Here is a 13,965-nt window from a genome sequence, read left to right as displayed (position 1 = left end):
GTGTATTTTTATATATATTTATGTATAACATATCTTAATATTTTAGCATTTATTATTATTATTTAGAACTAAAATAAACTTAATATGCTTTGAAATATTTAATTACAGTTAAAATGGGAGATGGAATGCAAAAGAAAGAGAATGGAGCTGAAAAGATGCAAAAAGGATATTGCTGGCAGATTGACCCATCTTCAGTGTTTCGGGTATATCTGATGACTCATAAGTCCAATTGACGAGGTTCAAAATGTTCTGAAAACTAGACGAAATATCCTACGACTTATGTGACGGGGACGTTTGGTTAATTCGACACTTATCTTATCCAAAATCGACCTTGAAGATGAAGCATAAAAGTTGGACGGAAATTTCGTCCAAGTTACTTATTCCCCAAGCTCCACTTATCTTATTTTTATTTGCTTAATCCCTAAGCCACCATTAGTTTCCTTATTCCAATCCAACTTTAATATTCCATATAAATTCCATCTCCATCAACTATAAATACCCGATATCATTCCACCAATTGGAATAATCTATGATATTACATTTCGACTTATGCAACAAGAAAACTTCATAGTTGCCGTTTTGAGGGTCTCGGAGGCGGACGGAAGGCTGTTAAGCTAACGGGAGCGGAGATCGGAAGGATTGGAGAGCGAATACATGTCGGTAATCATATGGGTTGTTAACGTGACCATGTTTAGCATTCCATTGTGATACTATTATGTGTGTAGTTTCTGATTTAGGTGTAAAAACCTTTTACTTTGTGTTTATGATTGAATGAAGCTTTGATTATTAGACTAATTGCTATATTGAATTGTTTATTTATGGTTAATTTATCTTGCCAAGCTTGTTAAAAGATCCTTATGTGTTAATGATGATTATTTTCTGTTAATTGTTAAGTGAATTGAGTTGCATGAACATCTGCTTGATTGCTTGTCTCTTGTGATTTTTGATGACCCTCAAGATTATAAGTCTAGGAATAACGAATGTGAAACTAGGATTAACTTGAGAATAAGTAAGTTAATGTGTGAGCCTTGTTTGATGACCATCAACAAGAGGTTAGTTAAATGTCTAATTTGGTTAACTATATTTACAAGTCTTGTTTGATACGAACTGAACACTAGGAAACATGTTAGTTTAACCAACTGATCACTGTTTGAATTGACTTGTTTGCTAAAGGATTAGTTATAGTGAACGCGAATCTAATCATTTTAGGAATCGGTGAACATGAATAAATGAATTTGTGTATGCAATTGTCTATGTTTTTAAAGTGTAATTTGTCTAAACCAAAGTACCTGAAGAGATTTGCTTTCCTGTTAGTTTATCGAGAGTTGTTAATTAATTTTTCGTTTGAGATTTATTAAACTACTTCTTTATTCTTTTCGTGTGACCTGTAACCTATAATTAAATATATTAAATTAATCCACCATTCCCTATGATCGACACCCGACTTACCTAAGCTATACTGTAATCTGACTAGGTACACTGCCTATAAGTGCATAGTTAGTCTAAGTTTGTTAGGTTATAAATATTAAAATTAGTGGGTACTTTCGTGCACATCAGTGACTAAGGCTGCAACTGTTGCAGCTACTACTGTTGTTGCTGCTGCCAGACCTCAAGGAGGTGACTCGTTGTTGTTTCGAGAGTTCAGCAACACAAAGCCACCAGAGTTCGATGGGATACAGGACCCAATGCTGCGATGAGATGGATCTATGACATTGAGGGATGTTTCTATACTTGTTCTTTTCCAGAACACTTGAGGGTGCGGTTCACTCTGAACCATCTCCGCTTGGGAACGAAGGATTGGTGGAAGTTCGTGACGGCGAGCTTCGCTCTGGCAGAGATTTCTGAGGTGACCTAGGAGAGGTTCCTCGCCATGTTCAGAGATGAGTATGTTCCCCCGGTGGAAGGGGAACGGTTTATTCATGTGTTCTTGGACCTCAAGTAGGGTACTGATTCTATTACAGTTATTACCAGGAAGTTTCACGAGAGGGCGATGTTTTTCCCTGAACAGGTGTCTACTGAGCAGGCTCGCATGAGCCGGTATCTGAGTGTTTTGAGGAGAGATATTTGGGAGTTTGTGGAGAACTCGACTTACCGGACATTTGCTAAGCTCCAGGCAAATGCCTGGAAGAGGGAGATCGAGTTGGAGACTCAGGCCAGGGAGGAGGCCGAGTTACAGAGGATGGATCGGCGGTCGACTCAGTCTGAGTCGGCAGCCAAGCGGGCTAAGCCCGCTGATTCGAGATCTGGGGGCGCGAAGGGCCGTATTTGTGCGAAGTACAGCAAGGGTCACGAACGGTCGTGCCAGACAGGAGTATGCTACAAGTGCGTGAAGGAGGGGCATATCGCGAGGGATTGACCCAAGGGATTTTCGGTTTGCTTCCATTGCAACCAGACCGGCCATCGGAAGGCCGAGTGCCCTCAGCTACAGCAGGGATTTGTGCCTGTGACTAGGGCTACCGAGGTTTGGCCAATGAAGACCGAGGCGCCAAAAGCTCGTGGGAGGGCCTTTCAGTTGACAGCGGAGGAGGTCCGCGCAGCACCCGACGTTGTGTCTAGTATGTATTCTTCTCTCTATTTATTTGAGTCTGAGATATTATGCTTATATTATGTTATGCATAGGTACTTTTCTTGTGAATTCAGTACCTGCCCTGGTGCTATTTGACTCGGGAGCGAGTCGATCTTTTGTGTCGTTAGCCTTTAGTCATCATATCAGTATTTGTCGAGAGGCCCTGAGTCGACCTCTGCGAGTTTCTATAGCTAACGAGCGAGTAGTGTTTGCCACAGAGGTGATTCAAGGATGTAGACTTGAGATCTTTGGTGTGGGGTTTCCGATCAACCTAGTCCCGATTGTGATCGTAGACGTATGTGTCATAGTAGGCATGGATTGGTTGAGCCAATTTGGAGCTATCATAGACTGCGAGTGTCAGCTGGTGACGATTCGAGACTGTAGTGAGGGAGTACTTACGGTGTACAGTGAGGGTACCCGTCCTGATTCAACATTTTGTTCAGCTGCTAGGGGTGTCGATGCAATTTGGGTGATTGTGGACAGGTTGATGAAGAGCGCTCATTTCCTTGCCATCAGTGAGAGCTCTTCCGCGGAGAGGCTGGCAGAGTTGTACGTTAGGGAGGTGGTATTGCGGCATGGAGTACCGATGTCGATCGTCTCAGATCGAGATGTGTGCTTCACTTCCAGATTCTGGAAGAAATTTCATGAGGAATTGGGTACGAGGCTGCATTTTAGTACCGCATACCACCCACAGACCGACGGGCAGAGCGAGTGGACGATTCAGATGCTCGAGGACATGCTTCGGGCATGTGTGCTAGATTTCAGCAGGAGTTGGGACACGCATTTTCCCTTGGCTGAGTTTTCCTATAACAACAGTCATCACTCGAGCATTGGTATGCCACCTTTTGAGTTGTTGTATGGAAGGAGGTGTCATACCTCCATTTGCTAGGGCGAGGTAGGGTAACGTGTGATGGGTAGTACAGAGATAGTGCTTCAGACGACAAAGCAGATATATCAGGTCAGACAGAGGTTATTGACAGCCCAAAGTCGCCAGAAGAGTTACGCGGGTAGGTGACGATCTGAACTCGAGTTCCAAGTCGGTGATTTCGTGCTCCTGAAGGTATCTCCTTGGAAAGGAGTGATCCGATTCAAGAAGAGGGGCAAGCTGGGACCCCGATATATAAGGTTGTTTAGAGTGATCGCAAGGGTGGGCAAAGTAGCGTATTGCTTGGAGCTACCTGCAGAGTTGGACCAGATTCATGATACCTTCCACGTGTCACAACTGAGGAAGTGTATTGCCGATGGGTCAGTAGTGGTACCATTAGAGGATATCCAGGTGGATGCAAGTCTGAATTATGCTGAGAAGCCGATCACAATCTTGGATCGGAGGATCAAGGTTCTGAGGAACACGGAAATGCCCCTGGTTCAGGTCCAGTGGCAACATCAGAGAGGGTCCGAGCTGACCTGGGAACCAAAGTCGGAGATGCGAGAGCAGCATCCGGAGTTGTTCGCGACATGAGACTTCGAGGGCGAAGTCTGCTTCTAGTGGGGGAGAATTGTAACAGCCCAAAATCCAGGTAAGCTTATTGACCCTTCTATTTTGGGAGAGTTGGCAAATTAGTCCCTTAAAGTTGTTTGATGGATTAGTGAGTACGCTGGGCGTACTCAGGTGTACGTCGTGCGTACTCATGCGCTTAAATTGAACGTGGACTCGCCCGGGTACGCTGGGCGTACCCAGGGGTTATGCTAGGCGTACCTAGGGGTTACGCTCGGTGTAGTGAGTCAAGGTGCAAACCCTAATTACTGGCTTGTGCACTATAAAAGGAGCATGTAGTCCTTTTCCCTAGCCACCATATCCCTTTGAGTGAGTCCTTAGAGATCTTAGATCCGTGCTTTAGCTTGTGTGTGTGTGTGTGTTTTGAGCTTGAAGTTATCTTTTCAAGGTGAAGAAGGAGAAGAAGGAGCCATTGTTGGAGCTAGAAGTTGAAGGACAGGTGTAGATCCGAGTTCTACAGTGGTTGGAGTTCCCTTCTGAGGTAAAAAGCTCAAAGCTTTCTTTCTTCTTCATAAGTTTTGCTTTTTGGACCATTTTTAGGGTTTTTGGTCCAAAGTTGGAGACTTTGTGTGCAAAGAGTCTCCATGAGCTTAGATTTGACCTTTTCTAGTGTATATTGTGTTGAGGATTCATAAAAATCTAGTCTTGTACGTGGATCTTGTGTCATGCATGTGTTATAGTCTCATTATGGAAAGAGGAAAGTTGTTTTAAGAGCAAAGTGACCTTTACAACCATACAAAGGCTTAAAGGTTTCAACTTTATGGATTAAGTCACATTAGAGGAGTCAGATATGAATTTTGGATGCAAGTCCAACCGATTAAGACCTGAATGAGATGGATACGGAAACTGGGTATTACACCGGGCGTAATCCTAGTACGCGCGGCGTAAGGGGCCGCGTACCCCGATTCTGTGAAGGCTCTGGGTACGCCCAACGTACACATTTGGTATGCACAACGTAACCCGGAGGGTTGACTTTTGTTGACTTTTAGAGTTTGGTCAACTTTAGTGTAATTGAGCCAAGTAAGGGGTAAAATGGTCTTTTACCTTCCTGAGAGTGATTAGAGGGAATGGTCTAGCCTAGGGATATGTGTTGATGTTGACTGTTATTTCATATGATTAGGCGGAGGTTGGATCTTATCCCACAGAGTCCGAGATTTCTGAGATTTACGAGTTACCGAGCTACACGAGGTGAGTCTTCTCACTATATGTTACCTAGAGTGGTATTCATATGGATTTGATTTTGTGATCTTGGTATATGTTATGTTTTGATAACTATTGTTGGAATACTTTTGAGAATATTTTTATAAATTTGGTTGTTGAAAAATTAAAAAAAATGTTTTAAAAATTTCATCGTTACAAACAGGAAATAACGCCAAACCAAACATTCTCGGGCTATAAGGTCATAGTTATATATAACCATGATGAGTACACTAACAAACTATAATAATGATGTCAATTCCATAAAAGAAAGGTCCTAGGCTATCAGTCATCATATAATCATGCAATTCTATTATGAAAATCTTGAAGATCCCTATCCTATCACTAGCACGTTTTTCTAACATATCATAATATCAAAAAACAGTATGGTATTTCGGGGTCTATCTGCTAGCTCCAGATGATCGTACACATCACATCCTCCTTGAGTGTTTTGAAAACCATTTGAAAATCATTGTTAAAATATTTTCCTTAGTTTGATAATAGATTCATATGAGTGTTCCTCCAATTCACTCAAACCAAGGCTCTAATACCAACTTGTAACATTCTTAAAATTCTTGAAAATTTTAAACTTTTTAAACTACCACAAAACGCCATTTATTACAATTTGTTTTCAAAATAAGTTTAACATCGGAAAACTCCCAAAATCATAAAATCAAAACATGAGGAAGTGGATGATCACACAATCGCCTTGCCATGATCCCCTGAGGTACCTGAAACATAATCCAAAACAGTAAGCCCAAAGATTAGTGAGTTCCCCCAAAATACTGATACATAACAAATATCACAAATATAATAACAACATACTTTGGGCCCAATTAACCATTAGGTTGTAATATCCCAGGCCCCTCAACCAGTGGGTTAGAATGCCAACATATTATGGGTTCAATCATCCTCGGGAAAGAATATGCTAGACCCTTAACCATCGGGTTGGAATGCCAATATACTATGGGTCCAGTCATCCCCAGGATGGAATACTCTAGGCCCTCAACCATCGGGTTGGAATGCGTTCCCTGTTGGCTTACGCATAAAGCAGTGAAGCCTCAGCCACCAAAAAATCATGTGCATATATAACAGATAATCATATAACAGTCTACCTCCAGTCACACAAATCAACAGATCACTAAGCATAGAAACATCCTATCTACTAGGATACCGATCTAACATATCATAACCATACAATAGCATATATAATAGGATATCAATCCATTGGGCTGAGATAGGTGCCTTCGACCTGAAAATACAGTGAGGACAACTCACCTCACAAGTAGTGCAAAATTGATAAGGTCTGACTCCGAATATTAGCTCCTGAATCAATGCCTACAACCAGCATGACCAAACCCATCAAAATCCTAGAATACCCAAAATGCCCTCAAAAGTCTAACTTGGTCAAACATGGTCAAAGTCAAAGTCAATGGTCAAGGTCAATAGTCCATGTTGATCCAACTCGTCGAGTGTACCTGATGGACTCGTCGAGTTTTCCCTAGCTTAGCACATACATCTAATTCTTTGATTCCAGAGACTCTAAGGCTCAGATCTAAACTCCAAATGTGTCTAAAAGGATAAAGTTTCCAACTTTCTCCTTTGGGGCTACTCCAAATGCTTAAAAAGCCTTCCACATGGCTTGAAAACTCAAAAGCTTAAACATTAAGCATAAAATCCTTGAGATCTGGAACACAACTTTTCCAAAAGAGATTCCAGCCTACAAAACGTCCCAAAAGTGGGTGATTTATAGACATGCATGTCCAATGCATGTCTTGAAAAAAAAAGGGTCAAAAAAGGGAAATATAACCTAAAATTCATGCATGGCATCAAAGCTTGACTAAAGACCAGATCTAACCCACTCTAAGGTCATCTTGACCTGGAGATTCATAAAGTTGCAAACTTTATGAATTCCATCCATTGCAACATCCAAGTTTAAGTAGAAAATGGACAAAAATCAAGATCTAGCTACATAGATAGATAAGAATCGGATTTTGAATACTTACAACGGTCCAAAAGAGTGCCAAACTGAAGATGAGAGCTTAGCTTGCTAGATCCTTGCCTCCTCTCAAACTTCTCCTTTTTTTGCTCCAAAATGCCACACAAACTCAAAATATGAGGTGGATTGAAGATTAGGGTTCACAAGGCCGATAATAGGGTTTTGAGGATGATAAAAGATCAACCTCAAGGACTTAAGGAGATTATATAGGGTGCAAACCCAAAAATTTAGGGTTTCACAATCAGTTGCCAACTGATTGAGTTTTCCCCTCCAACTCGTCGAGTTGGTCCAAAAAGATGCGGGACCCAAAGTCGTTTAACACGTCGAGTTGAGGCCATCAATTCGATGAGTCCCAAGGGAATTTTGTCTTTTGTATAATAAATGTCATACATGAGAATCAGAATGTTACAAATACCCATATATATATATATATATATATATATATATATATATATATATATATATATATATATATATAGAGAGAGAGAGAGAGAGAGAGAGAGAGAGAGAAAAATCCTAATATTTTAGGCCTGTTTACGATTTAGTCCCAAATTTAATTTTGTTTACAAAAAAGGACAAATTACCATCTAAAACTTCGGATTAACCCTTCGTGGCCGGTTTCACGGATTTAGCCAGTATCTCATCTTTTTTCGTTAATTAATTCAAATTTTGGGGCTTTTTCATTAATTAATCAAAATTTTAGGGCTTTTTCGTTATTTCTTAACAATAAACCAAAATATTTGGACTTTCTGAAGATTACCTTTAAACTAATATATATTATATGATCTAATTTAATATGTACTATTTCATGTCTTCCTTCTTATCCTCTTCTAGGCTCACCATGTGTTTTTATAGGTGTCGTCAAACCCAACAACAAAAATTTCACTCACAAGTCTCGTTAACTCCATCAATTTTCCAAAATTATCCATTCACAACTCCATGATCATCTTTCAATCTCCAAATAAAGAATGGAGAAAATCCTTGTTGATTTCGTGGATGTCACTATTACCTAACCATGACTTAAACGTGGTTCCAACACTTGGATGTTCCTATTACCTAACCATGACTTGAACCCATACACTAATGGTGTTGTCCATAGTGTTGTTAACAATAGAAGACGAATCTCACATGTTCAACCACTGATACATTGGCACAAGTCTTACTTGACCCTTGTTTCCTTACAACACTATAGAAGCCCCAACGTAAGATGAATCCCACATGGTTCATCATTTATTGTTTTTTTTGTCAAAAAGTAAAGCATTTTGGAAGCCACAAATAGACTAAAATGTAATAATGACAATTATTGTAATATCACACCAATTGTCATTATGACTTAAACGTAACATCACAACAATTGTCATTATTACATTTTAGTCTATTTGGGGCATCCAGAATGCATTAGTTTTTGGCAAGACAAAAACCAATAAATGATGAACTTTTTGATAAAGATTCGAACACAATCTTATTGATGGATCCAAGATCTCCTTCTCATCCCAAGCCTTTTTCTCCTCAATCTTCTTCCAAAAAATGCATTACAATATGCAATATTATCCCCTTTTCTCTCCTACAAGCATATAGATCAATTAGGGTTTCTCTCAGAGTGTTAAGATGATAAGGGAGGCAGAAATGAAGGCTTAAGGTCCTTTAAAGAGGACACAAACCCTGAAAATTAGGGTTTTCACACTCAGCTCCTACTCATCGAGTTGGGGTCCTCCAACTCGTTGAGTATACTCTAGAAATTACGCGACCATTAATACTCTCTACTCGGCGAGTTGGGGCCTCCAACTCGTCAAGTTGATCAGACAACAAGAATATAAATTAATTAAATATTATACCTGGGAGTTGGGATGTTACACCTATTATAAGGAAACAAGGGTCAAGTAAGACTTGAGCCAAGGTATCAGTGGTTAAACCATGTGGGATTCATATTTTGTTGTTAACAAAACTATGGACAATGCCATTAGTGTATGGGTTCGAAATATGGTTCGAGTCATGGTTAGGTAATAGGGATATCCACGTAATCAACAAGGATTTTCTCCGTTCTTTATTTGGAGATTGAAAGATGATCATAGAGTTATGAATGGATAATTTTGGAAAATCGATGGAGTTAACGAGGCTTGTGAGTGAGATTTTTGTTGTTGGGTTTGACGACACCGATAAAAACACACGGTGATCCTAGAAGAGCATAAGAAAGATGTTGCGTATTATGTGTTGCATCATGGGCTAGTATTTTGTATATCTAGTGTGGGCCTGTCCAACCGTGATTAGGGTTAACGTAGTATTATAAATAGTTCATGCATGTATGCCTTTAATAATAGAGAAGTTTAATTATCGTTTTGTATTGTACCTTATACACCTCTACAGTTGAAGTTCTTCATCGATCTCTTCTGGGGTGTTAAAGATTAATCTTTCGACATCGTTCAAATCATTGTGTTCTTATTGTTTCGTTTATTTTTTATCTATTTGAATCTATCGATCATTAAGGTACATTATTCCAACAATTGGTATTAGAGTAGGAGACTGTGTTACTAATATGCATTCCTTCTATGTGAAGAATTCATTAGGGTTTCCGCTTTTATCTAATATATTCACAATCATCTGACCTGGAGTGCTCAGAAGATTGATACTGTCAGGGTGCAGAAGCGATTGCCTGCAGGGAAGTTTATCAATGTCTCTTTTAAGATAACCTAAGGTTTGGATAACTCGGTTTCTGTCATCTCTCTTGCAGACCTTCCCAACTTGAATCCACATGATTGCATCCTGCTCTTCAACATTCTTCTTACTAATGCAAAGGAGTATGGACTAATTTTGTAGCATCTAAAATGAATGATAGCTTGTTATATCCATGAGGTTGCAAAAATGGATTAGGAAGTATCCACTGCCCTGAGAAAGAAACCAACGGTGAAGCCAACTGCAAAGCCAGGAGATGTCAACAAAATGACTCTCGGTCAAATCGATTATGCTCACCTGACGGTTATGTTTACAACAGCCAAAGGGGAAAAGTTTTTGTTTGCTCTGGTGGACAAACACTTGTTCTCTAGTAACTGCCTAGAGCATATTATCAACATTATTAATCGGTGCAAGGCGAACTCGGAGTCAGATAAGAAGAACTTCACAGACATGCTCTGGTGGTATATTACTTTCAGACAACCTCTTTTGGCCATATACCGGGTGTGTTCAAGACTTTGAAAAAGTCGGTAATTGCTTAACCGAACTGAGCTCTCAGCTTCATTGACGCAAAGGGGGAGATTGTTGAGTATTATGTGTTGCGTCATAGGCTAGTATTTTGTATATCCGGTTTGGGCTTGTCCAACTGTGATTAGGGTTAATGTAGTATTATAAATACTGCATGCCTGTATGCCTTTAATAATAGAGAAGTCTGATTATCGTTTTGTATTGTAACCCTAAACATCTCTACAGTTGAAGTTCTTCATCGAGCTCTTCTTGGTGTTAAAGATTAATCATCCGACATCGTTCAAATCATTTTTTTGTTCTTATTGTTTCGTTTATTGTTTATCTGTTTGAATCTATCGATCATTAAGGTACATTATTCCAATAAAAGAATACATGGAATAGTACATATTAAATTAGATCATATAATATATATTAGTTTAAAGGTAATCTTCAGAAAAGTCCAAATATATTGGTTTATTGGTAATAAATAATGAAAAAACCCTAAAATTTTGATTAATTAATGAAAAGCCCCAAACTTTGGATTAATTAACGAAAAAAAACGAGATACCGGCTAAATCTGTGAAACCGGCCACAAAGGGTTAATCCGAAGTTTTAGCCGGTAATTTGTCCTTTTTTGTAAACAAAATTAATTTGGGACTAAATCATAATCTGGCCTAAAATATTAGGACTTTTTCGCAGATTTCCCATATATTAATTACTAGAGACCTTCAATATCTGCCTTTTATTCCTATAGAATCCCCCATATACGCATATTATCTACCACCAAATCTTATACATCTTACTTCATTCCAAACTAATGGCTTCTTCATCCAATGCTAACAATTCTTCCGATGTTTTGTCTGAAGTAAAGAAGCTTGCTCTTACCAAATTTATCAATGATGCGTACTCATGTATTCACGTGAATGCTATCAAAGCAAGGCTTGATACTTCCATACAAATCATGAGGAGAAGAAAATACGGATCAAGGCAACTAAGTTGATTCACGAAGATGTTGTATACAAATATCTTGATGACGAGATCAAGGTAGAAAAACAAGAAGTAAAATATATTGAAGACTTTCTTGGCATGATTAAAATGATAAATAAGAAATGTAATTAGTAAATAGATCAGATCTTAATTTTTATTTGAATATTTTGTGGTTTTAATATTTACACTTTGTTATCTACTTATTAATATGAAACTAGTTCTTTTTATTCTATATACGTTATTCTAACATTAGATTGGTTACCTTGATGTCGTTAAAATCTATTTCAATTTTTTCTTCTATGTTGTTCTAACATTTTATGCTAATCTTGTACAATTTGTTATTCTGATTAATATTACAACCATATATTAATAAACAATTTAATAAGCAAACATGAAATTGATAAAGATAAATATAAATACAAATATAGTTTGAGTTGATTTATTTTGACAAAAAAAACCATTTGTAATCCAACATTAATGATTGTATTTAAAAGGGCAATTAGGTCATTCTGACATAATTAAGGGGTTCTTGATACGACATATATAATTGCATTAGTTGTTTACTAAAAGTAGTTTGAATAATATGTTTTGACAAAACTACCATTAGTAATCACATATTTGGAATTATTTCAAGGGAAATTTGGTTTTTTTTTAGTCTACGTCTTTTAGGCGCCATGATGTTTCCGACGCTGGACACCATCATGTTGTTTAAATTCTTCAATCCCTAACGAACGTCTACAATCTTCTCGAAGATCAAACTTTTGACTATCAAAGAAAACTACAAAATCTTCGATAGAGAATCACTCTCAACGTCAATTTCCCCCGACCAAAGCAGGTATCGTGGTAGAAATTTCAATAGCAGTCACATGCCGCTATTTGAAATCGTGGTTATCGTGGTGGTATAACGGTTTTTTAATGTTATGTATAATTTATATTATATATTTATACAAAATTTATATATTAGATTATTAATACTATATAGAATTAATATCATAAAAAATCATAAAAAACAATATTCTAATATAGTAACATGGAAACTAAAAAATGTCAAAATGTCATCGCATCTCAAGTCGTTCGTGGTTTTTAAGTACTGAAATAGAAGAGAAAGGGAACATGATCGTGGTTTTTAAGGACCGAGGCCCATATCACAGTCACCCCGTTGTGGTTACATGTTCACGGGTCGTTCTGCCTTGCAGGGTTCGACAATGATCCTTCCGCAGGTTCACCTACGGAAACCTTGTTACGACTTCTCCTTCCTCTAAATGATAAGGTTCAGTGGAATTCTCACGACGTCGCCGGCGGCGAACCACCCACGTCGCCGCGATCCTAACACTTCACCGGACCATTCAATCGGTAGGAGCGACGGGCGGTGTGTACAAAGGGCAGGGACGTAGTCAACACGAGCTGATGAATCGCGCTTAATAGGAATTCCTCGTTGAAGACCAACAATTGCAATGAACTATCCCCATCACGATGAAATTTCAAAGATTTCCCGGGCCTGTCGGCCAAGGCTATATACTCGTTAAATACATCAGTGTAGCGCGCGTGCGGCCCAGAACATCTAAGGGCATCACAGACCTGTTATTGCCTCAAACTTCCGTGGCCTAAAAGGCCATAGTCCCTCTAAGAAGCTGGCCGTGGAGGGATACCTCCACATAGCTAGTTAGCAGGCTGAGGTCTCGTTCATTAACGGAATTAACCAGACAAATCGCTCCACCAACTAAGAACGACCATGCACCACCACCCATAGAATCAAGAAAGAGCTCTCAGTCTGTCAATCCTTACTATGTCTGGACCTGGTAAGTTTCCCCGTGTTGAGTCAAATTAAGCCGCAGGCTCCACTCCTGGTGGTGCCCTTTCGTCAATTCCTTTAAGTTTCAGCCTTGCGACCATACTCCCCCCGGAACCCAAAAACTTTGATTTCTCATAAGGTGCTAGCGGAGTCCTAAAAGCAACATCCGCTGATCCCTGGTCGGCATCGTTTATGGTTGAGACTAGGACAGTATCTGATCGTCTTCGAGCCCCCAACTTTCGTTGCTTTGTTGTTTGTAATTAATTATATTTATTATTTGGAATTATTAAGATAAAAAGTGTAGTAGATTAGTTAAAAAAAGATTTAATATTAAAATAATACACAATCATTTTTTCTTTGTCAAAATAGCCCAATATGTACAAAATTCTAAAAGCGGGTGTAGCGTCGCTATAGCGCTGATGAGGTTCGAGGTAAATAGCGGTCAATAGCACCGCTAATAGCGTCACCGCTATTCGTAAATGCTATTTCAAAGTAGCGGTTCAGTAACACCGCAAAATGCTATAGCGCGCTATTGATATCATAGCTCCCAACATTAATGAAAGCGATACTTAGTCCATGATCAGTGCACGAAAGTAGGTGTTTTTTTCTTAGCCTATTTTACATCATATTTCACATTTTCGCTTGTTTTTTCTTAAAAATTGATATCAACTTATGCAATGTGTATTTTGTAAGTAGATTGTCGAATACATTATATTGTAGTTCGTTGGATGATCCACTAGTAGAGATTTTGACAC

The 13,965-nt window shown here is 38.8% G+C and overlaps 1 pseudogene; it reads right to left on the bottom strand.

Moving 5' to 3' along the window:
* Window positions 1–12,621: 12,621 nt before the first annotated feature.
* On the bottom strand, window positions 12,622–13,644 carry LOC145018912 (18S ribosomal RNA; annotated as a pseudogene).
* Window positions 13,645–13,965: the final 321 nt, after the last annotated feature.

Source organism: Lactuca saligna, chromosome 9 (assembly GCF_052625555.1).
Source record: "Lactuca saligna cultivar CGN05327 chromosome 9, ASM5262555v1, whole genome shotgun sequence".
NCBI classification, from domain to species: Eukaryota; Viridiplantae; Streptophyta; class Magnoliopsida; order Asterales; family Asteraceae; genus Lactuca; species Lactuca saligna.
Note: the sequence above shows the minus strand (reverse complement) of the source record. Positions and strands in the feature narration are given on the sequence as shown.